At 45.8% G+C, this 26,189-nt stretch overlaps 1 protein-coding gene across 4 annotated transcripts in view; it reads left to right on the top strand.

The window, feature by feature from the left end:
- The window catches only part of LOC137376933 (oxysterols receptor LXR-alpha-like), a 123,119-nt gene that overhangs the window by 17,032 nt on the left and 79,898 nt on the right, over positions 1-26,189 (top strand). For 3 of the 4 annotated variants that reach the window (XM_068045890.1, XM_068045894.1, XM_068045893.1), the window contains exon 2: positions 21,819-22,022. The exons of the other annotated variant lie outside the window; for it this stretch is intronic. The gene's annotated coding sequence lies outside the window, so the exon portion shown is untranslated. The remainder of the gene's footprint in view (positions 1-21,818; positions 22,023-26,189) is intronic. 4 annotated transcript variants of the gene reach the window in all.

Genomic DNA, 26,189 nt, shown 5'->3' on the forward strand with positions numbered 1-26,189 from the left:
TAGCCACAATATTTATATTTTGTGCATTAGCCCTGTGGCTTATTTGGATAAAACACCTGTCTAGTAAACAGCAGATCCTGGGTTCATCTCCCAGCAGAGCCTTACTTTGATAGGCTTTAATGGCCTCCTTCTATGCCATCATAACTCTTATATGGCTGGCCCAGTTCAGTTTCAGGTCAATGGTAATCCCCAGGATGTTGATAGCGGGGGGATTCAGTGATGGTAACGCTGTTGAACATCAAGAAGAGATCGTGAGATTCTCTCTTGTTAGAGATGGTCATTGCTCGGCACTTGTGTGGCATGAATGCTATTTGCCACTTATCAGCCCAAGCCTGGATATTGCCCAGGTGTTACTGTATGTGACCATGGACTGCTTCCATATCTGAGGAGTTGCGAATGGAATGGAACACTGTGCAATAATCAGTGAACATCTTTTGACCTGATAGTGGAAGGAAGGTCATTGATGAAGCAGCAGAAGACGGTTGGGCCTAGGACACTACCCTGAGAAACTCCTGCAGTGATGTCCTGTGGCTGAGATGATCGGCCTCCAACAACCATGACTATCATCCTGTGTGCTAGTTATGACTCCAACCAGTGGAGCGTTTCTCCATTGATTTTACTAGGGATCCTTGATGTCACACTCGCTGCCTTGATGTCGAGGGCAGTCACTGTCACCCATCCCTAATGAGGTCTGGAGCTGGGTGTTCCTGGCGAAACCCACACTAAGCATCAGTGAGCAGGTTATTGGTGAATAAGACAGCAGTATTGACAACACCTTCCAGCACTTTGCTGATGATTGAAAATCAACTGATGGGGTAGTAACTGGATAGATTAGACTTGTCCTGCTTTTTGTGGAAAGGACATACCTGGGCAAATTTCTGCGTTGTCAGGTAGATGTAGCTGTACTGGAATAACTTGGCTGGGGCAGGGCTAGTTCTGGAGCACAAGTCTTCAGCACACAGCTGGCATGTTGTCAAGGCCCATATCCTTTGCAGTATCCAGTGCCTCCAGTCATTTCTTGGTTTCCTCCCACAGCCAAAGACTTGCAGGTGATAGGTAAATTGGCCGTTGTAAATTGCCCCTAGTGTAGGTAGATGGTAGGGAATATGGGATTACTGTAGGATTAGTATAAATGGGTGGTTGTTGATCAGCACAGACTCGGTGGGCCGAAGGGCCTGTTTCAGTGCTGTATCTTAAAATAAATAAAATCAAATCATGAGGGGTCTGGACAGGGTAGGTCGGAAAAACCTGTTCCCATTGGTGGAAGGATTAAGAACAAGAGGGCACAGATTTAAAGTAATTGGCTAAAGAAGCAATAGCGACACGAGGAAATACTTTTTCAGGCAGCGAGTGGTTTGGATCAGGAATGCGCCAACTGTGAGTGTGGTGGAGGCAAGTTCAATCGAGGCATTCAAGAGGGAATTGGATTGTTATATGAAAAGAAGAATGTGGAGGGTTACAGGGAGAAGGTAGTCGAGAGACACTAGGTCAATTTCTCTTTCAGAGAGCCAGCTCAGACATGATAATTCTGTGATACTGTGAACTGGCAAATGGATTTCAATGTAGGCAAATGTGAGATCATCCACTTTGGATCATTAAAGGATTTAAGAGGGTACTTTTAAATGCTGGAAAACTGGAAGTGGTGGACGTCCAAAGAGACTTGAGGTCCAGGTACATAGATTATTAAAATGTCATGAACAGGTACAGAAAATAATCAAAAAGTCGAATGGAAGCTGGTCTTTATATCCAGAGGACTAGAATACAAGGGGGTAGAAGTCATGCTGCAGCTATACAAAGCTCTGGTTAGACCACACCTGGAGTTACTGTGAGCAGTTCTGAGCATCACACCTTAGGAAGGATATATGGCCTTCGAGGGAGTGCAAAGGATGATAGAAGTTTGAAACAATCTTCAGCAAATGGCAATTGGTGCTAGATCAATTGTTAATTTTAAATCTGAGATTGATAGACTTTTATTATTCAAAGGTATTAAGGGACATGGGGAAAAGTGTATGGAGTTAGGTTGTTAGGTTGCAGATCAGCATGATCTCATTCAATGGTGGAACAGGTTTAAGAGACTAAATGGCCTCCTCCTGTTTTGATGTTTCTAGGTCTCTGTGCTCCACCAATTCTGGGACCCCTGATTTTAATCACTCCACCACTGGTGGCCAAGCTTTCAGCTGCCTAGGCCCTAAGTCTGGAATTTGCTCCTTAAACTACATTGCCTCTCTACCTCCCTCTTTTAAGATACTCCTTAAAACCTACCTGTTCTACCAAGTTTTGGTCGTCTTCTTCTGTGTCTCAGTGTTAAGCAGTGATTGATATTAATTAATAAGGGGTCTCTCATTTAGGACAGAGATGAGGAGAAATCTTTTCTCTCAGAGGGTTGTGAGTGTGTGCAACTCTCTTCCCTGGAGAGTGGTGGAGGCAGGGTCATTGAATGTTTTTAAGGCAGAGGTAGACAGATTCAAAGGATATTGGGGGTAGGCAGGAAATTGGAGTAGAGTCCACAAACAGATCAGCCATGATCTTATGGAATGGCAGAGCAGACTCGAGGAGCCGAGTGGCCTACTCCTGCTCCTAGTTTGTATGTTCAGATAATGCTCCTGTGAAATAGCTTGGGATGCTTTTTTTATTTATTTTTTTTATTTAGAGATACAGCACTGAAACAGGCCTTTCGGCCCACCGAGTCTGTGCCGACCAACAACCACCCAATTATACTAACCCTACAGTAATCCCATATTCCCTACCACCAACCTATACTAGGGGTAATTTACAATGGCCAATTTACCTATCACCTGCAAGTCTTTGGCTGTGGGAGGAAACCGGAGCACCCGGCGAAAACCCACGCGGTCACAGGGAGAACTTGCAAACTCCGCACAGGCAGTACCCAGAATTGAACCTGGGTCCCTGGAGCTGCGAGGCTGCGGTGCTAACCACTGCACCACTGTGCCGCCCTAGCCACTGCGCCACTGTGCCACCCTGTTAAAGGCACTATATAAAGGTAATAAATGTATAAATGGAACTTGAGCATCAGCTGGCATCACTGTGGCGCATCTGTGAGGATGAGAGCTTCATGGATAGCAAGTTTATAGATGTGGTCATCCCACAGCTTAAGAGTATGCAGGCAGAGGGTGACCACCAAACAGTCAAGAAGAAACAGGCAAGTAGTGCTGAAGACCCCTGAGTGTATCTCACTCTACAGCAGGTATTCAATTTTGAATACTGAGGAAGGTGATGGTTCATCTGGGGAGTGCAGCCAAGGCCATGGCACCACAGGTGGCTCAGCTACACAAGGAAGACTGGAAGAGTGAAAGTGATAGGAGATTCGATAGTCAGGGGAACAGACAGGCATTTCTGTGGCCACAGACGTGAATCCAGGATGGTGTGTTGCCTCCCTGGTGACAGAGTCGAGGATGTCACTGAATGGCTGCAGAGCACCTGAGTGGGGAGGGTGAACAGCCAGCATTTGTGGTCCACATTGGTACCAACGACATACGTAAGAAGAGGGATGTGATCCTGCAGAAAGCATTTAGTGTGCTAGGTTAGAAATTAGCAAGTAGGACACAAAAGTAGTAATCTCCAGATTACTCCCAGTACCACGCACAAGGGAGTATAGAAATAGGAGGATAGTGCAGATGAATGCGTGGCTGGAAAGATAGTGCAGGAGGGAGGGCTTGAGATTCTTGTGACACTGGGACCTGTTCTGGAGAAGGTGGGACCTGCACAGGGTGAACAGGATGCATCTAAACAGAGCTGGGACAAATTTCCTTGTGGGATGATTTCCTAGTTCTATTGGGTTTAAACTAACTTGGAAGGGGTGTGGGAACCAGGAGGAAATATCAGACAGGAGTATCAAGGGGCACAAAATACTGGGAGAGATAGATAGCACTAGAGTAGAGAATAGTAAGTTATTAGGTGGGTCAGAGTAAGGGAGAAAGTAATAAAGTCTAAATCAGGGATAATGTGCATGAATGTGAATGCATGGAGTGTGGTTAATAAGACTGGTGAGTTACAGACCTGGATTGACATGTGGAAATATGATCTTGTGACTATAACAGAGACCTGGCTCAAAGAAGGGCAAGACTAGGCATTGAATATTCCTGGATACAAAGTGTTCAGGAAAGATAGGAAAGGAAAAAGGGGAAGGGATGGTGGTATTGATTAAGGATATCATTGCAGTGCTGGAGAAAAAGGATGTCCCAGAAGGGTTGAAGACAGAATCAATTTGGCTAGAGCTGAGGAACAAAAAAGGTGCAGTTACATTGCTCGGTGTTGTCTATAGGCCACCAGCTAGTGGGAAGGACATGGAGGAACAAATTTGCAAGGAAATTACAGAGAGGTGCAAAAATTATAGGGTAGTTATAATGGGGGACTTTATTTATCCAAACATAGACTGGTATAATAATAGTGTAAAGGGCAGTGAGGGGCAAGAGTTCCTAGAGTGTGTTCAGGAAAATTTTCCACAACAGTATGTTTCTAGTCCAACAAGGAAGGTGGCACTGCTAGACCTGGTTCTTGGGAATGAGGTAGGCCAAGTGGATCAAGTATCAGTAGGAGAGCATGTAAGGGATAGTGTTCATCGTATTATCAGGTTTTGGCTGACTATGGAAAAGGACACAGAACAATCCAGGGTAACTGGGGGAAAGCCAACTTCAATGGGGTAAGAATGGAGCTGGGGCGAATATATTGGAGTCAAAGGTTGGCAGGAAAAACAGTAGCTGAACAATGAGCTACCTTCAAAGAAGAGATAGTTCAGTCACAGTCAAGGTATGTTCCCTCAAAAGGGAAAGGTCGGGGAAACAAATCCAGAACTCCCTGGATGACAAAAGAAGTAGAGATTAAGATAAAGAAGAAAAAGTGTGCTTATGACAGATGCCAGGTAGAAAATACTATTAAGAACCAAGCTGAATATAGAAGGTTCAGAGGTAAAGTGAAAAAGCAAATACGAGAAGCAAAGAGAGTATGAACAGAGATTGGCAGCTAACATAAAAGGGAATCCCAAAGTTTTCTATAGACATATAAATAGTCAAAGTGTGGTAAAAGGAGGAGTGGGGCCAATTAGGGACCAGAATTATACATGGAGGCAGAGGGCATAGCTAAGGTATTAAATGAATACTTTGCATCTGTCTTTACCAAGCAACTCAGGCCAAAAAGGAGGTAATTCAGATACTGGAAGGGTTTTAAATTGATAAGGAGGGCGTATTAGATAGGCTGTCTGTACTTAAAGTCGATAAAGCACCAGGACCGAATGAGATGCATCCAAGGATATTGAGGGAAGTGAGGGTAGAAATCACGGATGCACTGGCCATAAATTTTCAGTCTTCCTTAGACTCGGGGCTGGTGCCAGAGGACTGGAAAATTACAAACGTTACACTCTTGTTCAAAAAAGGGTGTCAAGATAAGCTCAGCAACTACAGTCCAGTCAGTTTAACTTCGGTGGTGGAGAAACTTCGAGAAAAAATAATTCAGGACAAAATTAATGTACAAATGTGAGTTAATTAAGGAAAGCCAGCATGGATTTCTTAAGGGAAAATCATGTTTACCTAATTTGCTGGAGTTTTTTGAGGAAGTAACAGAGAGGGTTGATGAGGGCAATGCTGTTGATGTGGTGTACATGGACTTTCAAAAGGCATTTGATACAGTGCCACACAACAGACTTGTGAGCAAACTTGTAGCTCATAGAATAAAAGGGACAGTAGCAACATGGATATGAAACTGGCTGAGTGATAGGAAACAAAGAGTAGTGGTTAATGAATGTTTCCCGGGCTGGAGGAAGGTTTGTAGTGAAGTTCCCCAGTGTTGAGACCCTTGCTTTTACTGAAATATATTAATGACCTCGACCTTGGTGTACAGGGCACAATTTCAAAGTTTGCAGATGATACGAAACTTGGAAACATTGTGAACTGTGAGGAGGACAGTGTAGAACTTCAAAAGGACATAGACAAGTTGGTGGAATGGGTGAATAGGTGGCAAATGAAGTTCAATGCAGAGAAATGCGAAGTGGTTCATTTTGTTAGGATGACCATGGAGAGACAATATAGAATAAAGGGTACAATTCTAAAGGTGGTGCAGGAGCAGAGGGATCTATGTGTATATGTGCATAAGTCATTGAAGGTGGCAGGACAGGTTGAGAGCATGGTTAATAAAGCATACAGTATCCTGGGCTTTATTAATAGGGGCATAGAGTACAAGAGCAAGGAAGTTATGTTGAACTTGTTGACACCAGTTCGGCCTCAGCTGGAGTATTACATCCAGTCTGGGCATCGCACTTTAGGAAAGACGTGAGGGCATTGGAGAGAGTACAGAAAAGATTCACGGGAATGGTTCCAGGGATGAGGAATTTCAGTTGTGTAGATAGATCGGAGAAGTTAGGACTGTTTTCCTTGGAGAAGAGAAGGCTGAGAGGTGATTTGATAGAGGTATTCAAAATCATGAGGGGTCAGGACAGAGTAGATAGAGAGAAACTGTTCCCACTCATGAAAGGATCGAGAACGAGAGGGCACAGATTTAAATAAATGGGTAAGAGAAGCAAAAGTGGCATGAGGAAAAGTTCTTCACGCAGAGTGTGGTTAAGGTCTGGAACGCAGTGCCTGAGAACTTGCTGGAGGCAGGTTCAATTGAAGCATTCAAAAGGGAATTGGACAGTTCTATGAAAAGAAAGAACGTGCAAGGTTATGGGGAGAAGGCAGGGAAATGGCACTAAGTGAATTGCTCTTTCAGTGAGCTGGTGCAGACACGATGGGCCGAATGGCCTGTAACAATTCGGTGATTCGGTGATTCTGTAATTGTTGTAAAACATTATTTGCCATTAACAAATCTGTGCTGACTTTTAGTCATTTGAGGATCAGAAGATAGCGGCCAGAGCCTCCATAATTTCCACCCGTGCATCCCTCAGTAACCCATCTAGACTGGGTAACCTTTCTGCTTTTGATGACTGCCAGCCTTTTAAGTATCTCCTCTTTATCTATTTTATTCTATCCAATATTGCTGCTACCTTCTTCTTTACTGTTACATTGGGGATTGGCAGCATCTCTTCTGTAGTGAAGACAGATGCAAAGTATTCATTTCATACCTCAGTCAGCCCCTTTGCCTCCACAAGGATATCTCCTCATCAGTCTTATTCTTCCTTTGAGTACCCTTTTACTATTTGTGTTTTTAAAATACTTTTGGTTCCCCAGAATGTTAGCCACTAATCTACTCTCAAACTTTCTCTTTGTCCTTCTTTTTTAGATTTTCTCTGTACTTTCTATTTTCAGCTTTGTTCTCTACTATATTATGAACCTTAAAATTTTCATAAGCCTCCTTTTTCTGCCTCATTTTAACCTCGATATCTTTAGTCATTCAGGGAGCCATAGCTTGAGGATGCTCTTCCTTTCCTGCTCTTGGAATGTATCCACTCAATACCCAGACCATCTCCTCTTTGAAGGCCTCCCATAGTTCAAGTACTATTTTGATGACCAATTTTTGATCCCAATCCAGCTGGACCAGATCCCTTTTCAACACATCAAAATTAGCTTTCATTCAGTTAATTGCTTTTACACTTGATTGTCCTTTTCCGTGACTATTGTTAACCTGATGATATTGTGATCACTTTTCCCCAAATACTTTCCCAATGAAATGTATTCCACTTGCCCCACTTCAATCCTCAGAACTAGATCTTGAACTTCTTTCCTTGTTGGGCTGGAAACACACGAGTGGCCTGTTTCTATGATGTAATTTCCATGTAAAGGAAGTTCTCTTGTACAGATTGAAGAAATCCCTCCCTTTTTGTCCTATACATTGTTACTATCCCAGTCTATATTAGGATCATTGAAATTCCCCATTATCACTACTCTGTGATTCTTGCATCTTTCTGCAATTTGCCCACAAATTTGTTCCTCTCTTGCCGTCCCACTATTTGGTGACCTATGGTTTACACCAGTAGCATAATAGATCCTCTATTGTTCCTGAATTCTAACTGAATAAATTCTGTCTTTGGACCTTCAACTACACCATCCCTCTGCAGTGCTATAATATTTCCTTTGATCTGTACTGCCCCGCTCCTTTACCTTGTAGCCAGGAATATTAAGTTTCCAATCCTCCTCTTCTTTGAAATAAAGAGAGTTCAGAGCTAACATGTTCCCGTAAAGGTGAAGGGCAGGACCAACAAGTCCAGGGAACCCTGGATATCAAGGAATATAGAGGATTGGATAAGGAAAAAAAAGGGAGGCTTATGGCAGATTCAGAGTGCTGAAAACAGCGGGGGCCCGAGAGGAGTATAGAAAGTGTAGGGGGGTACTTAAAAAAAAGTAAATAGGAGAGCGAAGAGGGGGCATGAAAAAACACTGGCGGGCAAGATAACGGAAAATTCCAAGGCATTTTATAAGTATATTAAGGGCAAGAGGATAACCAGGGAAAGAGTGGGGCCCATTAGGGACCAAAGTGGCATTGTGTGTGTGGAGCCGGAGGACGTAGGTGAGGTTTTAAATGATTACTTTTCATCTGTGTTCACTATGGAGAAGGACAATGTAGGTGTAGAGATCAGGGAGGGGGATTGTGATATACTTGAACATATTAGCATTGAAAGGGAGGAGGTATTAACAGTTTTAGCGGGCTTAAAAGTGGATAAATCCCCAGGCGAGATGTATCCCAGGCTGCTATGTGAGGCAAGGGAGAAGATAGCAGGGACTCTGACACAAATTTTCAAATCCTCTCTGGCCACAGGAGAAGTACCAGAGGATTGGAGGACAGTGAATGTGGTACCATTATTCAAGAAGGGTAGCAGGGATAAACCAGGTAATTACAGGCCGGTGAGTCTAACATCAGTGGTAGGGAAACTACTGGAAAAATTTTCTGAGGGACAGGATTAATCTCCACTTGGAGAGGCAGGGATTAATCAGGGATAGTCAGCACGGCTTCGTCAGGGGGGAGATCGTGTCTAAATAACTTGATTTAATTTTTCGTGGTGGTGACTAGATGTGTAGATGAGGGTAAAGCAGTTGATGTCGTCTACATGGACTTCAGTAAGGCTTTTGATAAGATCCCACATGGGAGATTGGTTAAGAAGGTAAGAGCCCAGGGCAGTTTGGCAAATTGCATCCAAAATTGGCTTTGTGGAAGGAAACAGAAGGTGATGGTTGAGGGTTGTTTTTGCGAGTGGAAGCCTGTGACCAGTGGTGTGCCACAGGGATCGGTGCTGGGACCCTTGCTGTTTGTGGTGTACATTAATGATTTAGATGTGAATATAGGAGGTATGATCAGTAAGTTTGCAGATGACATGAAAATTGGTGGTGTCATAAATAGTGAGGAGGAAAGCCTTAGATTACAGGACGATATAGATGGGCTGGTAAGATGGGCAGAGCAGTGGCAAATGGAAATTAATCCTGAGAAGTGTGAGGTGATGCATTTTGGGAGGACTAATAAGGCAAGGGAATATACAATGGATGGTAGGACCCTAGGAAGTACAGAGAGTCAGAGGGACCTTGGTGTACTTGTCCATAGATCACTGAAGGCAGCAACACAGGTAGATAAGGTGGTTAGGAAGGCATATGGGATACTTGCCTTTATTAGCCGAGGCATAGAAATAAGAGCAGGGAGGTTATGATGGAACTGTATAAAATGTTAGTTAAGCCACAACTGGAGTACTGTGTGCAGTTCTGGTCACCACACTATAGAAAGGATGTGATTGCACTGGATAGAGTGCAAAGGAGATTCACCAGGATGTTGCCTGGGCTGCAGCATTTCAGCTATGAAGAGAGACTGGATAGGCTAGGATTGTTTTCCTTAGAGCAGAGAAGGCTGAGGGGGGACCTGATTGAGGTATACGAAATTATGAAGGGCATAGATAGGGTAGATAGGAAGAAACATTTTCCCTTAGCAGAGATGTCAATAACCAGGGGGCATAGATTTAAGGTAAGGGGTAGGAGATTTAGAGGGGATTTGAGGAAAACCTTTTTCACCCAGAGGGTGGTTGGAATCTGGAACACACTGCCTGAAGGGGCGGTAGTGGCAGGAAACCTCACAACATTTAAGAAGTATCTAAATGAGCACTTGAAACGCCATAGCATACAAGGCTACGGGCCAAGTGCTGGAAAATGGGATTAGAATAGATAGGTGCTTGATGGCCAGCACGGACATGATGGGCCGAAGGACCTGCTTCTGTGCTGTATAACTCTATGACTCAAAGAATTGAACCAGGTCTCTGTTATTGCCATGTTCCTGCTGCTCACAAACCTTATTTACCATACTCCATGCATTTACGTACGTGAACTCCAAACATATCTTAAACTTCTTTGCATTTGACCCTTGTCTGATCCCTCCTATTTATGAACTATTCTTTACTGTAGTGCTGTTTGCCTCTTGTAGTGCTCTGTGCAACTTGTTTTTCCTCCCTAATGTTTCATGCTGGAGCCCTGCTCCCTGCCAAATCTTCCCCCAGCACACTAGTTTACCTCCCTGCAAGGACATTGGTCCCAGCTCAGTTGAGGTGCAACCCGTCTATCGTGTACAGGTCCCACCTGCCTAGAACTGGTCCCGATGCCCCAGGAATCAAAAGCCCCACTCCTGCACCATTTCTCTAGTTATGTGTTAACCTGTTTTATCCTACTATTCCTGTATTCACTAGTTCAGGACATTTAAAGTAATCCGGAAATTATTATCTTTGAGATCCTGCTTTTGAACTTCCTCCCTAGCTCCTGAAACTCTGACTACACAACCTCAACCCCTTTCTTTCCTACATCATGGACCATGACTTCTGGCTGTTTTCCTTCCCCCCTCAAGATGTTCTGCACCCTCTCAATGATGGCCTTTACCCTAGCATCTGCGGGACAACACACTCTATGGGACTCATATCAATGGTTGCAGAAAGGCCTGCTTATCCCCCTGACTATCGAATTCAGCTGTCCAATCATTTATGTATTTACTGTTGTCCCTTGGCTTACCTCACTTAACATGTCCTTTTACCTCCTGCACCTTTTTCCCACTCATCAAATTCCCATTGACACTCTGATTACCAGTAAGTTCAGTTACTAGATTCTTCCAGTTCCATGCATACAATCTCAACCTCACTCTCAACCCAAACCCCAACCTCCTCAACCTCAACCCAAACCCCAACCTCCTCAACCTCAACCCAAACCACAACCTCCTCGACCTCAACCCAAAACAAAACCTCCTCAACCTCAACCCAAACCACAACCTCACCCTCAATCCAAACCCAAACCCAAACCTAAATCTCAATTTCAAACTCAACCTCACCCTTAACCCAAACCCAAACCCAAACCCAAACCCCAATGTCAACCTCAACTTCACCCTCAACCCAAACCCAAACCTGAATTTCAACGTCACCCTCAATCTCAACCTCAACCCAAACCCAAACCCAAACCTCAATCTCAACCTCACCCTCAGTTTCAACCTCACCCTCAACCCAAACCTCAAACCAAACCTCAATCTCAACCTCAACCTCAACTTCATTCTCAACCCAAACCTCACTCTCACTCTCAACCCAAACCTCACCCTCATAACTCAGCCTCACACTCAGCCTCAACCTAAACCCAAACCTCACTCTCAACCCAAACCTCAACCTCACCCTCAACCCAAACCTCACCGCAACCTCACCCTAAGCCTCACCCTCAACCTCACCCTAAGGCTCACCCTCAATCTCAACCTCACCTCCAACCTCACCTTCAACCTCAACTGCAAGACCAACCTCAAGCCCAACCTCAATCTCAACCTCAACCAAATCCCAACCTCAACCTCAATCCCAATCCCAGCATTAGCCCCAATCCCAGCCTCAACCTCAACCCCAACCCAAACCCCAACCTCAACCCAAATCCCAACTGAACCTCAACCCCAACTCTAAACCAAACCTCAACTCCAACCTCAGCTGCAACCTCAATCCAAATCCCAACCTCAACTCCAAACCCAAATCCCAACCTCAACTCCAAACCCAAATCCCAACCTCAACTCCAAACCCAAATCCCAACCTCAACTCCAAACTCAAATCCCAACCTCAACTCCAAACCCAAATCCCAACCTCAACTCCAAACTCAAATCCCAACCTCAACTCCAAACCCAATCCCAATACCAACATCGACTCTAATCCCAAAGTCAATCTTAACTCCAACCTCAACCCTAACTCCAACCCCAATCCCAGTCTCAACCCCAGCCTCAACCTTAACTCCAACCCCAGCCCCCACCCTGACAGCAACCGCAAACCTCAACTTCTACCTAACCCCAACCACAACCTCAACCCCAAACCCAATCCCCAAACTCCATCCCAATTCTAATCCACCAACCTAAACCTGAATCCCAACCTCAACCCCAAACTCAGCGCAAAGCCTAATCCCAAACCAACACCAATTTCAACCCAAATTCCAACTTCAATCCCATCCCACCAAGTTCAACAGCAACCCAACTCAAGTCCCCAAACTCAACCCAATCCTAACCTCAACCCCAACCATAACCCTTACTCTAACTCTAAACTCAACCTCTGGCCCAATTGCATCCCCAAATACCTACCCAACAACATCCTTAGCCCCATGCTAAACCTCAACTCCAACCTCAAAACTAACTTCAACCCAACCCCATTCTTAATGACCTAGTCACTGCTTAGTGATTGGCAGGAGAGACCCTGAGTAATTTTGCCTTCCTTAACCCAAGGGTACACAGCTCAACCCTGTTTGAGATCAGTTAACTCAGCTTGAATGACAGAATGGAATCCAGATCCTTTCTTGACTGAACGGCTTAGAACTCCATTGGACACTGCACTCAGTCAGGTATTGGAGGAAGTGAGGATGAATGTCCATTTCAAGGGACACTGGCACCAATACACGGACAGGAAGGAACTTTCCTGTTGGGACAAGCTCTGTGAGACAGGGACCGGCGCAAGGATAAAGTCACAAGGACTTTGCACAAGTAAATGGGGCAGTTGGGGGTTGGTGTGGGGCAAGGTGGAAGAGGTAATAATTCCAAAACAAATGAAAAGAATGAGAGCTGAGTCAGTATAGTCAGAAATTGTGCATTAGGCACTACAGGTAAAGGCAAAACTAAAAGGTTTTAGGCTAAAAATTGGATTTTGGTGTTATTTGGGCATGGGGAGGCTGTGTGGGGGGTCATGACATGATTCCTGTCCTGCCCATTCCTGTTCTGGTCGAGGTAGGTGGCACACAAATTTAGTGCTGTCACCTCGTTTCCATTGTTGTGTCATTGGGCCAAGCTAGTGCAATGCAGTTGTGCTTAGTAGAGGGCCTAGCAGTGTTTGCAGCCAGTCTTCTGCTCTTAAAAGGAAGTCGCATTACAGGAGGATGCTGCTGAAACTATTGCTGCAATTCAATCCTACCAATGAAAATGGAAATCAGGGCAACGAGAGGGCTCCAGGGTCTCAGATATGGCCCTGGAGGCCCTAGTGATGGAGGTGGGCAGGAGGAGAGATGCCATGGTTCCAGGAGGGAACCGAAGGGTTCCGAAGAAGGGTCACTGACCCGAAACGTTAACTCTGCTTCTCTTTCCACAGATGCTGCCAGACCTGCTGAGCGGTTCCAGCATTTCTTGTTTTTATTTCAGATTTCCAGCATCCGCAGTATTTTGCTTTTATTTTAGTGGTTAAAAACACTGTTGGTCCCTTGAAAACTGACAATGGTGATATTATAAATAAAAATAAGGAAATGTCGGACATGCTGAATAATTACTCTGCCTCAGTATTTACAGTAGAGGAAGAGGTCAACATGCTGGAAATACCAAGGAAACTAATATTGAATCAGAGTCAGGACTGACCAAAATTAACAAAAGCAAAATAACAGTAATAAAGAAAATAATGGTACTGGAGAATGAGAAATCCCCAGGACCAGATGTTTTCCATCCCAGGGTTTTAAAGGAAGTAGGTGAGAATATTACAGATACCCTAACTATAATCTTCCAAAGTTCTCCCTATTTAGGAACCATTCCTTTAGATTGGAAAATTACATATGCCACTCCGCTATTGAAGAAAGGTGGCAGAGGGAAGCCAAGGAATTTTAGTTTAATATCAGGATATTACTAGAGTCTATAATTAAGGATAGAGTGACTGAACACTTTGAAGATTTTCAGCTGATCAGAGAGAGCCAGCATGGATTTGTAAAGGGGAGGTCAGGCTTGACGAAAACGTCTGAATTATTTTGAAGAGGTGAATAAAATACTGGACGGGGAAATGTCTATGGATGATATTTATATAAACCTCCAGAAGACATTTAATAAAGTCCCTCATAAGAGGCAGTTAGCCAAAGTTGAAGCTCATGCAACTGAAAGCAAATTATGAACCTGGTTGGGAAATTGGCTGAGTAGCAGGAGATAGAGAGTAGCGATAATGGGCAGGTACTCTAATTGGCAGGATGTGACCTGTGACATCCAAACAAATCTGTGTTGGGGCCTCAACTATTCACTGCATTTATTAATAACTTTGATGATGGGATAAAAGCCACATGTACAAGTCTGCCAGTGACACAAAGATAGACGATATTGTAAGCTGTGTAGTTGGAAGCATAAAATTACAGAGATATTGCAAAAATCTCAAATATAAGAGAAATTACAAAGTGAATGGGCAAAACCGTGGCAAATGGATTTCAATGTAGGCAAATGAGAGGTCATCCACTTTGGCCCTAAAAAGGATAGAACAGCGTACTTTCCAAATGGTGAGAAGTCAGAGGAGGTCAAAAGAACTTTGGGGTCCATGTCCAGAGATCAATAAAATGTCATATGCAGGTACAGAAAAATAATCAAAAAGACCAGTGGAATGCTAGCCTTTATATCGAGAGAATTTAATATAAGGGGGTAGAAGCCCTGGTTAGACCATACCTGGAGTTACTGTAACCAGTTCTGGGCCACACACCTTAGGAAGGATAGAAGTCTTGAATGATACCTGTACTCCAAGAGTTAAATTATGAAGAGAACCACAAACTAGGACTTATTCCATGGAATTTAGAAGGTTAAGGGATGATTTGATTGATGCTTTCAAGATATTAAGGGGAACAGATAAGGTAGATAGAGAGAAGCTATTTCTGCTGATCGGGGAGTCTAGTACTATTAAGCAGCATGCAATAGACAGAGCTAAGCAATCCCATAACCAATGGAGCAGATCTATACTCTGCAGTCCTGCCACATCCAGTTGTGAATGGTGGTGGACAATTAAACAACTAACTGGAGGATACATGACTGTATTGGTGCTGTTTCCTGCTCCCGCCCGGAACAAGAAAATTTTATCAACTTTGTTTCTAATTTCCACCCTCTCTCACCTTTACATAGTCCATCTCCAACACTTCTCTTCTCCTCCTCGACTTCTCTGTCTCCATCTATGGGGATAGGTTGTCTACTAATATCCATGATAAGCCCACCGACTCCCATAGCTACCTCGACTACACTTCTTCACACCCTGCCTCCTGTAAGGACTCCATTCCATTCTCCCAGTTTCTCTGTCTCCGACGCATCTGCTCTGATGATGCTACCTTCCATGACAGCGCTTCTGATATGTCTTCCTTTTTCCTCAACCAAGGAATCCCCCCCACTGTGGTTGACAGGGCCCTCAACCGTGTCCGGCCCATTTCCCGCAGCTCTACCCTCACACCTTCCCCTCCCTCCCAGAAACGCAACAGGGTTCCTCTTGTCCTCACTTTCCACCCCACCAGCCTCCAGATCCAAAGGATCATCCTCCGCCACTTCCGCCACATCCAGTGTGATGCCACTACCAAACGCATCTTCCCTTCCCGTCCCCTATCAGCATTCCGAAGGGATTGTTCTCTCAGTGACACCCTCCTCCACTCCTCCATTACCCCCACCACCTCGTCCCCTTCCCACGGCACCTTCCCCTGCAATTGCAGGAGTTGTAATACCTGCCCATTTACCTCCTCTCTCCTCACTATCCCAGGCCCCAAACATTCCTTTCAGGTGAAGCAGTTATTTACTTGTACCTCTTTCAATGTAGTATACTGTATTTGCTACTCACAATGTGGTCTCCTCTACACTGGGGAGACCAAACACAGACTGGGTGACCGCTTTGCGGAACACCTCCGCTCAGTCCGTAAGCGGGACCCCGAGCTTCTGGTTGCTTGCCATTTCAACACTCCCCCCTGCTCTCATGCTCACATCTCTGTCCTGGGATTGCTGCAGTGTTCCAGCGAACGTCAATGCAAGCTCGAGGAACAGCATCTCATTTACCGATTAGGCACACTACAGCCTGCCGGACTGAACACTGAGTTCAATAATTTCAGAGCATGATGGGTCCCCCTTTTTATGTTTAGTTATTTTTCCTTTATTTTTTATTTGGTTATTTTATTTTAGTTTTTTTTTAGTTTGTTTCAACTGTGCATACCCACTGTTTCTGTTTTTTTATGTTAGTGCTTGGAGTGCTTTGTGCTTTACAGTCTATTAACACCCTCTCTGCCCTAATGCTTTGTCTTTCAGCACACCATTAACATACTGTTTGCCTTTGCTCCATGACCTTCTGGTCAGTTATTCTCTGTGACCCTCTGTCCTATCAACACCTTCTCTTTTGTTATCTCTTTCCTCACCCCCTGCTTTACTTGCTTAAAACCTTTTACATTTCTAATATCTGCCAGTTCTGATGAAGGGTCACTCACCTGAAATGTTAACTCTGCTTCTCTCTCCATAGATTCTGCCTGACCTGCTGAGTATTTACAGCACTTCTTGTTTTTAATTTCAAATTTCCAGCATCTGCAGTATTTTGCTTTTATTAACTTACTGGAGGAGGTGGTTCCACAAATATCCCCATCCTCTATGATGGGGGAGCCCAGCACATCAGTGCGAAAGATAAGGCAGAAGCATTTGCAACAATCTTCAGCCAGAAGTGCCGAGTTGATGATCCATCTTGGCCTCCTCCTGAAGTCCCCAGCATCACAGATGCCAGTTTTCAGCCAATTCGATTCACTCCGTGTGATATCAAGAAACGACTGAAGGCACTGGATACAGCAAAGGCTATGGGCCCAGACAATATTCCAGCAATAGTACTGAAGACCTGTGCTCCAGAACTTGCCGCGCCCCTAGCCAAGCTGTTCCAGTACAGCTACAACACTGGCATCTACCCTGCAATGTGGAAAATTGCTCAGGTATGTCCTGTACACAAAAACAGGACAAATCCAACCCAACCAATTACTGCCCGATCAGCCTACTCTCAATCATCAGTAAAGTGATGGAAGGTGTCATGGACAATGCTATCAAGTGGCACTTGCTTAGCAATAACCTGCTCAGTGATGCTCAGTTTGGGTTCCACCAGGGCCACTCAGCTCCTGACTTCATTACAGCCTTGGTTCAAACATGGACAAAAGAGCTGAACTCAAGAGGTGAGGTGAGACTGACTGTCCTTGACATCAAGGCAGCATTTGATCGAGTATGGCATCAAGGGGCTTTAACAAAACTGGAGTCAATGGGAATCAGGTGGAAAACTCTCTGCTGGTTGGATTCATACCTAGCAGAAAGGAAGATGGTTGTGGTTGTTGGAGGTCAATCATCTCAGCTCCAGGACATCACTGCAGGAGTTCCTCAGGGTAGTGTCCTAGGCCCAACCATCTTCAGCTGCTTCATCAGTGACGTTTCTTCAATCATAAGGTCAGAAGTGGGGATGTTTGCTGATGATTGCACAATGTTCAGCACCATTCGTGACTCCTCAGATACTGAAGCAGTCCGTGTAGAAATGCAGCAATACTTGGACAATATCCAGGCTTGGGCTGATAAGTGGCAAGTAACATTCATGCCACACAAGTTCCAGGCAATGACCACCTCCAACAAGAGAGAATCTAACCATCTCCCTTTAACATTCAATGGCATTACCATCGCTGAATCCCCCACAATCAACATCTTAGGGGCTACCATTGGCCAGAAACTGAACTGGAGTAGCCATATAAATACCGTGGCTACAAGAGCAGGTCAGAGGCTAGGAATCCTGCGGCAAATAACTCACCCCCTGACTCCCCAAAATCTGTCCACCATCTACAAAGCACAAGTCAGGAGTGTGATGGTATACTCTCCACTTGCCTGGATGGGTGCAGCTCCAACAACACTCATGAAGCTCGACACCATCCAGGTCCAAGCAGCCCACTTGATTGGCACCCCATCTACAAACATTCACTTCCTCCACCACCGATGCACAGTGTGTACCATCTACAAGATGCACTGCAGTAATACACCATGGCTCCATCAACAGCACCTTCCAAACCTCTACCAACTGGAAGGACAAGGGCAGCAAATACATGGGAACACCACCACCTGCAAGTTCCCCTCCAAGTCACACACCATCCTGACTTGGAACTATATCGCCGTTCCTTCACTATCACTGGGTCAAAATCCTGGAACTCCCTTCCTAACAGCTCTGTGGGTGTACCTACCCCACATGGACTGCAGCGGTTCAAGAAGGCAGCTCACCACCACCTTCTCAAGGGCAATTAGGGATGGGCAATAAATGCTGGCCTGGCCAGCGATGCCCACATCCCATGAATGAATAAAAAACTAGAGGGCGTAGTCTAAAAATTAGAGGCAGGCTTTACAGTATTGAGATCAGAAAACATTTCTACACACAAAAGGTGGTAGAAGTTTGGAACTCTTTTCCACAAACAGCAGATGATGCTAGATCAATTGTTAATTTTAAATCTGAGATTGATAGATTTTTATTTACCAAAAGTATTGAGGGCTAGGGGGCAAATGTGGGTATATGGAGTTAGGTCACAGATCAGCCATGATCTCATTGAATGGTGGAACAGACTTGAGGGGCTAAGTGACCTCCTCCTGTTCCGATGTTCCTATATAATTCCATGACAGCTCATCACACTCCCCTGCAGAGCCAATTCACACTGACAGTTATCTGTGAGACGGCAACTGAATGCAGGTAGCATACCTCAGGTCTATCCTAATGGGTGTGCGAATGTTCAGGAGTCGGTAGGTTATGCAGAAAACTGGGCACTTGTCAAATTGTATAGCAACAATGAGCCATTTAAACCCAGTGTAAGGTAAATAGGATTTGAGATGGTCGATGCTGAGTCTAAGCCACTGACCTATAGTAAACAAAGAGGATAGGCAGGTCAGCAGAATATCGCTGGCTTGAAGAAATGCTGACAGGAATCTGTTAGCATTTTTCTTTATTTAAACCATGCTTTTCAGAAATGTTAAATATAGATCAACTTGGGCTCTGCTCAGTATTGTGCAATTTGTTCACAATTTACGAAAGAATCTGCTTGTGCCCCAAAACTGAGAGGAGTGGGAATGGAAGAGGGCCGAATCGTTACAGAACACTATGCCTCAGTATCCTCCTTTCGGGTCCCAGTGTTGCCATGTCTACATGTCCCATTGCTTCAAGTGCCTGTGTCACCAGAATCCTGAGTCATCTCTTAGCTTTCCCACGTCTGAGTCAGTTTTAACGGAGGAAGTTAGAGGGTAGGTGATTAATCTGAGGGTGGGTGCATAATTTAAAAATATTAATGAGGCTGCTTGCCTCAAATTTTAGCTTTACTTCTATTGGCTGTGGGCTGGGTTTCCCAGGGCTCCGGGACACCCAAAAACTGGAGGGTGGTGAGAATGACTGGGTGCAATAGTTAAGTGCTTTTCCAGCACAGCTTGGGGGCCAGGAGGAGCAGGAGTGCTTCCCCCACTCGGGCCTCCTCAACTAACCAACTTCATCCCCTCACAATCGGCTGATATTCCCGGTGATCAGAATGCCCCCTAAGCTCACAATCTCTCCTGAACTTCTGATCGACTTCCTGAACTCCCTCCAACCCCAATCTGTGATCTCTTCCTGACCTCTGATCTCTCCTTGACTACCCCCCCCACCCCGATCTCCGATCCCCCCAGAACTCCAATCTCCCCAAGGCCACCACCCTCCAATCTCCCTCCAACCTTTCTGATCTCCCCAAGGCCTTTCTGATCTTTACATCAACAACCCCACCCCAACCCCAAGTCTTTGCAATTTTTCTGTTCCCACCTCTCCACTCTTCAGCTACAGTCAGGTGCTCCGGGCTGTCCCACATCACAGCAGTGAGCCTCTCCACCTGGCTGGCTGGCTGGTGGCTGGAAAATGGGTGTTCTCGGAGTAGTGGGTCATGTGGCTGTCTTGGAGGAATGTCTGGGTGGGAGGCTGACTTGGAGTGGAGTGTCTCAGAGGAGTTTCTCAGAGGGGGTTTGGGGAGTCTTGGAGGAGAGACCACATGGTTTGTCTGGAAGGTGATCTTGGGAGAGTGTCTCAGAGGGGGTTTTTGAGCAGGCCAAGTGTCTTGGAAGGGGTATCTCAAGGTGGGAGTTTCCCTGGGTGGGGGTGGCTTTCGAAGGGGGTGTCTGACAGCTGTTGAAGCTGATGCTCTGTCACAATGGCCTGTTGTCACAATGGGCACAAAGGGCATAGTGCCAGCTCAATGCACTGTTCTCATAATTGGAGACACTCTGCATACCACAGCAACACTCTGAGGAAGGATTTATTCAGTTTTATTACTTGCATTCAGACTAGTTGTTCAAAAAGTGATGTCTGGGAAGAGCTTGACTCTGTCAGTGATATTTCCCTTCTCTCTCCACCACCCCCACCCATCTCCCTATTTTGTACAGACTGGGTGGGGCAGGGTCAGCGCCAGGGGTGCCTAACAGTTTGTGCTGGAATCTTACTGTGTCAGACAGTTTCAGTTCTGTGGTTGCTCTGGTCACTCAGCTTCCTGCTGACTGTTTGTGTAATACTTATCCCATTCACAAAAAAATAGGACAGCAGAAATTGCTTACTTCCCAAGGAGGCACAAAGAGAGACAGAGGTAGAAAGATAGAGAGAGAGACAAGGACAAAGAGAGAGGCACAAACAGAATGAGAGAGAGAGTGAGAGATAAAGAGAGAGACTTGCAGAGACAGTGACAGACAGAGACTGATATAGAATGATATCTGGCTTGTTTTCAGAATGGCTCCTGTATGTAGTTTAGGGCCAATTTGTCTGTGTTACACACAACCAATGAAGCAATCTGAGAAGTCTCAATTTGTGTTTGCTTTGGGTCAATGTGGCTCAGTAGGTAGCACTCTTGTGTCTGAGTCAGCAGATTGTGGGTTCAAATCTGACTCTAGGACTTCAATGCACTCTAATAGAGCACTGAGGGAGTGCTGGCTGCAATGTTGGAGGTGATATCTTTTGGATGAGATGTTAAACTGTGACTCTTGTCTGTTCTCTCAGGTGGATGGAACCGATCCCATGGCACGATTTTGAAGAGTTCTCCCCAGTGTCCTGGCCAATATTTATCCCTCAATCAACATCACTAAAGCAGATTATCTGCTCATTATCACATTGCTGTTTGTGGGAGTTTGCTGTGTGTAAATTGACTGCCCCATTTCCTGCATTACAACAGTGACTACACTTCAAAAGTACTTCAATGACTGTAAAGCGCTTTGAGACTTTCTTTTGGTGGGAAAGACAGATAGAAACATGCAGAGAGAGGGAGAGAGATAGACAGACAGATGGGGAGAGAGAGAGACAGAGAGAGAGACAGAGAGAGTGAGAGATAGAGGGATAGAGGGAGAGAGAGCAAGACAGATAGAGTGAGATAGAGAGAGATAGAGGTGAGACAGAGAGAGAGCGAGAGGAGAGAAACAGAGGGAAAGTGAGTGAGAGAAAGATAGAGAGAGAGACAGCAAAACAGACAGTGAGGGACAGGAAAAGGAAAGGGGGTGAGAGAGAGAGAGAGAGAGAGACACGCCAAGTATAGACTGAGCTCACGAGTACTGAGATTTGACCTGTGGTAACCCCTTGCTGATTGGACCAAGGCTAGGCTACAGCCTTGAACGTGAGTTGGATACTGGTTATCTGCTGTAAACATCTATTTAGTGTACACTCCGCCCTCCAACAGAGACAGAGCTCGGTGTCACACTCTGACCACAAGTCACCCAGGAGTCAGCAGCACTGCTCGCTGTGAAGTGCCCACGAGGAGCAGTGATTGTGAAGGACAGGGAGCTGTAAAGTGCCTGGTGGGCAGGAGAGGGTTACGCTGCAGGCCATCCAGAGAATCAACTCATTCAACCGTGACTTCACTGAAGCAGGAAACCTCAGCAGAGTAAGTAAAGCAACAGTTGGAGTTCCCTGGGAATGAGGAGGAAGGAACCCCATAGAGGGAAGGGAGGGGGGCGGGTGGGCAGCTTCACACAGCTAACAAGACATGTCTTTCACTGAGGGCAATGACAAAGCTGCACTGCTCTTACATTTTCTGTTACTTGTGGAGTCTTTCTGCTTGACTTGAAAGGAGTTAAACTCTGTTATTGCTGGATAGCCATAGAATTGGAGCTGAAAGGATCACGTCAGGTTATTGGCATTTCCAGAATTACCATTGAAGCAGGTTTCAGTCAAACATTCTCACGAGGGGATATTAATGGTGATTATTTGGAGTGGAGGATGGGGTTGGGGGCATGGTTTAAAGTGTCAAGTGTTAACCCTTTTAGGAAGCTGTCCATATTCTTTTTAAATATCTGATCAAAGAAACATGTGAATTGGGGAATGTTTGAGCTTTGCACAAAATTCTCCCATTCTCTATGCTAAACGTAAAGGGTCGACTGCCTGTACTGCAGCTCTAATAAAGCAAAACAGCCCAAGGCACATGGCCTAAGAAATGGCCACGAAGGAAATGGTGAAGAGGTGAAGGTGAGGCAACAAGCAGCTAGAATGAGGAAGCTTTAGAAGTTAGTGAAAGAGAAGTTTCAAGCCAACTCCCAAACCTGTACACCCCCACTGTCAAAATTGTTCAAACTAATGCCCAAACCTGCCCACTACCTCTGCCAATACTGTACACACCAACTGCCAAACCTGTACACACCCACTCCCAAACCTGTACACACTCACTCCCAAACTTGTACACACCCACTCCCAAACCTGTACACACTCACTCCCAAACCTGTACACACCCACTCCCAAACCTGTACACCCCCACTGTCAAAATTGTTCAAACTAATGCCCAAACCTGCCCACTACCTCTGCCAATACTGTACACACCAACTGCCAAACCTGTACACACCCACTCCCAAACCTGTACACACCCACTGTCAAAATTGTTCAAACTAATGCCCAAACCTGCCCACTACCTCTGCCAATACTGTACACACCAACTGCCAAACCTATACACACCCACTCCCAAACCTGTACACACTCACTCCCAAACTTGTACACACCCACTCCCAAACCTGTACACACTCACTCCCAAACTTGTACACACCCACTCCCAAACCTGTACACACCCACTCCCAAACCTGTACACACCCACTCCCAAACCTGTACACACTCACTCCCAAACTTGTACACACCCACTCCCAAACCTGTACACACCCACTCCCAAACCTGTACACACTCACTCCCAAACCTGTACACACTCACTCCCAAACTTGTACACACTCACTCCCAAACCTGTACACACCCGCTCCCAAACTTGTACACACTCACTCCCAAACCTGTACACACTCACTCCCAAACTTGTACACACTCACTCCCAAACCTGTACACACCAACTGCCAAACCTGTACACACCCACTCCCAAACCTGTACACACCCACTCCCAAACCTGTACTGCGTAAGCAGCATGCGATAGACAGAGCTAAGCAATCCCATAACCAATGGATCAGATCTAAGCTCTGCAGTCCTGCCACATCCAGCCGTGAATGGTGGTGGACAATTAAACAACTAACTGGAGGAGGTGGTTTCGCAAATATCCCCATCCTCAATGATGGGGGAGCCCAGCACATCAGTGCGAAAGATAAGGCAGAAGCATTTGCAACAATGTTCAGCCAGAAGTGCCGAGTTGATGATCAATCTCGGTCCTCTTCTGAAGTCCCCAGTATCACAGATGCCAGACTTCAGCCAATTCGATTCACTCCGCATGATATCAAGAAATGACTGAAGGCACTGGATACTGCAAAAGCTATGGGCCCTGACAATATTCCGGCAATAATACTGAAGACCTGTGCTCCAGAATTTGCCGTGTCCCTAGCCAAGCTGTTCCAGTACAGCTACAACACTGGCATCTACCCTGCAATGTGGAAAATTGCCCAGGTATGTCCTGGACACAAAAAGCAGGACAAGTCCAACCCGGCCAATTACCGCCCGATCGGCCTGCTCTCAATCTCCAGTAAAGTGATGGAAGGTGTCATGGACAATGCTATCAAGTGGCACTTGCTTAGCAATAACCTGCTCAGTGATGCTCAATTTGGGTTCCGCCAGGGCCACTCAGCTCCTGACCTCATTACAGCCTTGATTCAAACATGGACAAAAGAGCTGAACTCAAGAGGTGAGGTGAGACTGACTGCCCTTGACATCAAGGCAGCATTTGACCGAGTATGGCATCAAGGAGCCCTAGTAAAACTAGAGTCAATGGGAATCGGGGAAAACTCTCCACTGGTTGGAGTCATACCTAGCACAAAGGAAGATGTTTGTGGTTGTTGGAGGTCAATCATCTCAGCTCCAGGACATCACTGCAGGAGTTCCTCAGGGTAGTGTCCTAGGCCCAACCATCTTCAGCTGCTTCATCAATGACCTTCCTTCAATCATAAGGTCAGAAGTGGGGATGTTCGCTGATGATTGCACAATGTTCAGCACCATTCATGACTCCTCAGATACTGAAGCAGTCCGTGTAGAAATGCAGCAAGACTTGTACAATATCCAGGCTTGGGCTGATAAGTGGCAAGTAACATTCGTGCCACACAAGTGCCAGGCAATGACCATCTCCAACAAGAGAGAATCTAACCATCTCCCCTTGACATTCAATGACATTACCATCGCTGAATCCCCCACTGTCAACATCCTAGGGTCTACCATTGACCAGAAATTGAACTGGAGTAGCCATATAAATACCGTGGCTACAAGAGCAGGTCAGAGGCTAGGAATCCTATGGTGAGTAACTCACTCCTGACTCCCCAAAGTCTGTCCACCATCTACAAGGCACAAGTCAGGAGTGTGATGGAATACTCTCCACTTGCCTGGATGGGTGCGACTCCAACAACGCTCAAGAAGCTCAACACCATCCAGGCCAAAGCAGCCCACTTGATTGGCACCCCATCTACAAACATTCACTCCCTCCACCGCTGATGCACGGTGGCAGCAGTGTGTACCATCTACAAGATGCACTGCAGCAATGCACCAAGGCTCCTTAGACAGCACCTTCCAAACCCACGACCTCTACCAACTAGAAGGACAAGGGCAGCAAATGCATGGGAACACCACCACCTGCAAGTTCCCCTCCAAGTCACAAACCATCCTGACTTGGAACTATATCGCCGTTTCTTCACTGTCGCTGGGTCAAAATCCTGGAACTCCCTTCCTAACAGCATTGTGGGTGTACCTACCTCACATGGACTGCAGCGGTTCAAGAAGGCAGCTCACCACCACCTTCTCAAGGGCAATTAGGGAGGGGCAATAAATGCTGGCCTGGCCAGCGATGCCCACATCCCATGAATGAATAAAAACAAACACCCACCCCAAACCTGTACACACCCACTTCCAAACCTCCACACACCCGACACCCGAACCTGTACACACTCAACTCCCAAACCTGTACACACCAACCCCAAACCGCACACACCCGACACCCAAACCTGCACAAACGACTCCCAAATCTGTACATGCCCACTCCCAAACCTGTACACACCCACTCCCAAACCTGTACACACCCACTCCCAAACATGCACACACGACTCCCAAACCTGCACACACGACTCCCAAACCTGCACACAGCCATTCCCAAACCTGTACTCACTCACTCCCAAACCTGCACACAGCCACTCCCAAACCTGTACTCACTCACTCCCAAACCTGCATACAGCCACTCCCAAACCTGTACACATCCACTCCCAAACCTGTACTCAGTCACTCCCAAACCTGTACACACCCACTCCCAAACTTGCACACACGACTCCCAAACCTGCACACAGCCACTCCCAAACCTGTACACATCCACTCCCAAACCTGTACTCATTCACTCCTAAACCAATACACATCCACTCCCAAACCTGTACACATCCACTCCCAAACCTGTACTCATTCACTCCTAAACCAATACACATCCATTCCCAAACCTGTACACATCTACTCCTAAACCAATACACATCCACTCCCAAACCTGTACACATCCACTCCCAAACCTGTACTCATTCACTCCTAAACCAATACACAGCCACTCCCAAACCTGTACACATACACCCCCAAACCTGCACTCATTCACTCCTAAACCAATACACATCCACTC

The sequence above is a fragment of the Heterodontus francisci genome, chromosome 14, assembly GCF_036365525.1.
Source record: "Heterodontus francisci isolate sHetFra1 chromosome 14, sHetFra1.hap1, whole genome shotgun sequence".
NCBI lineage: Eukaryota > Metazoa > Chordata > Chondrichthyes > Heterodontiformes > Heterodontidae > Heterodontus > Heterodontus francisci.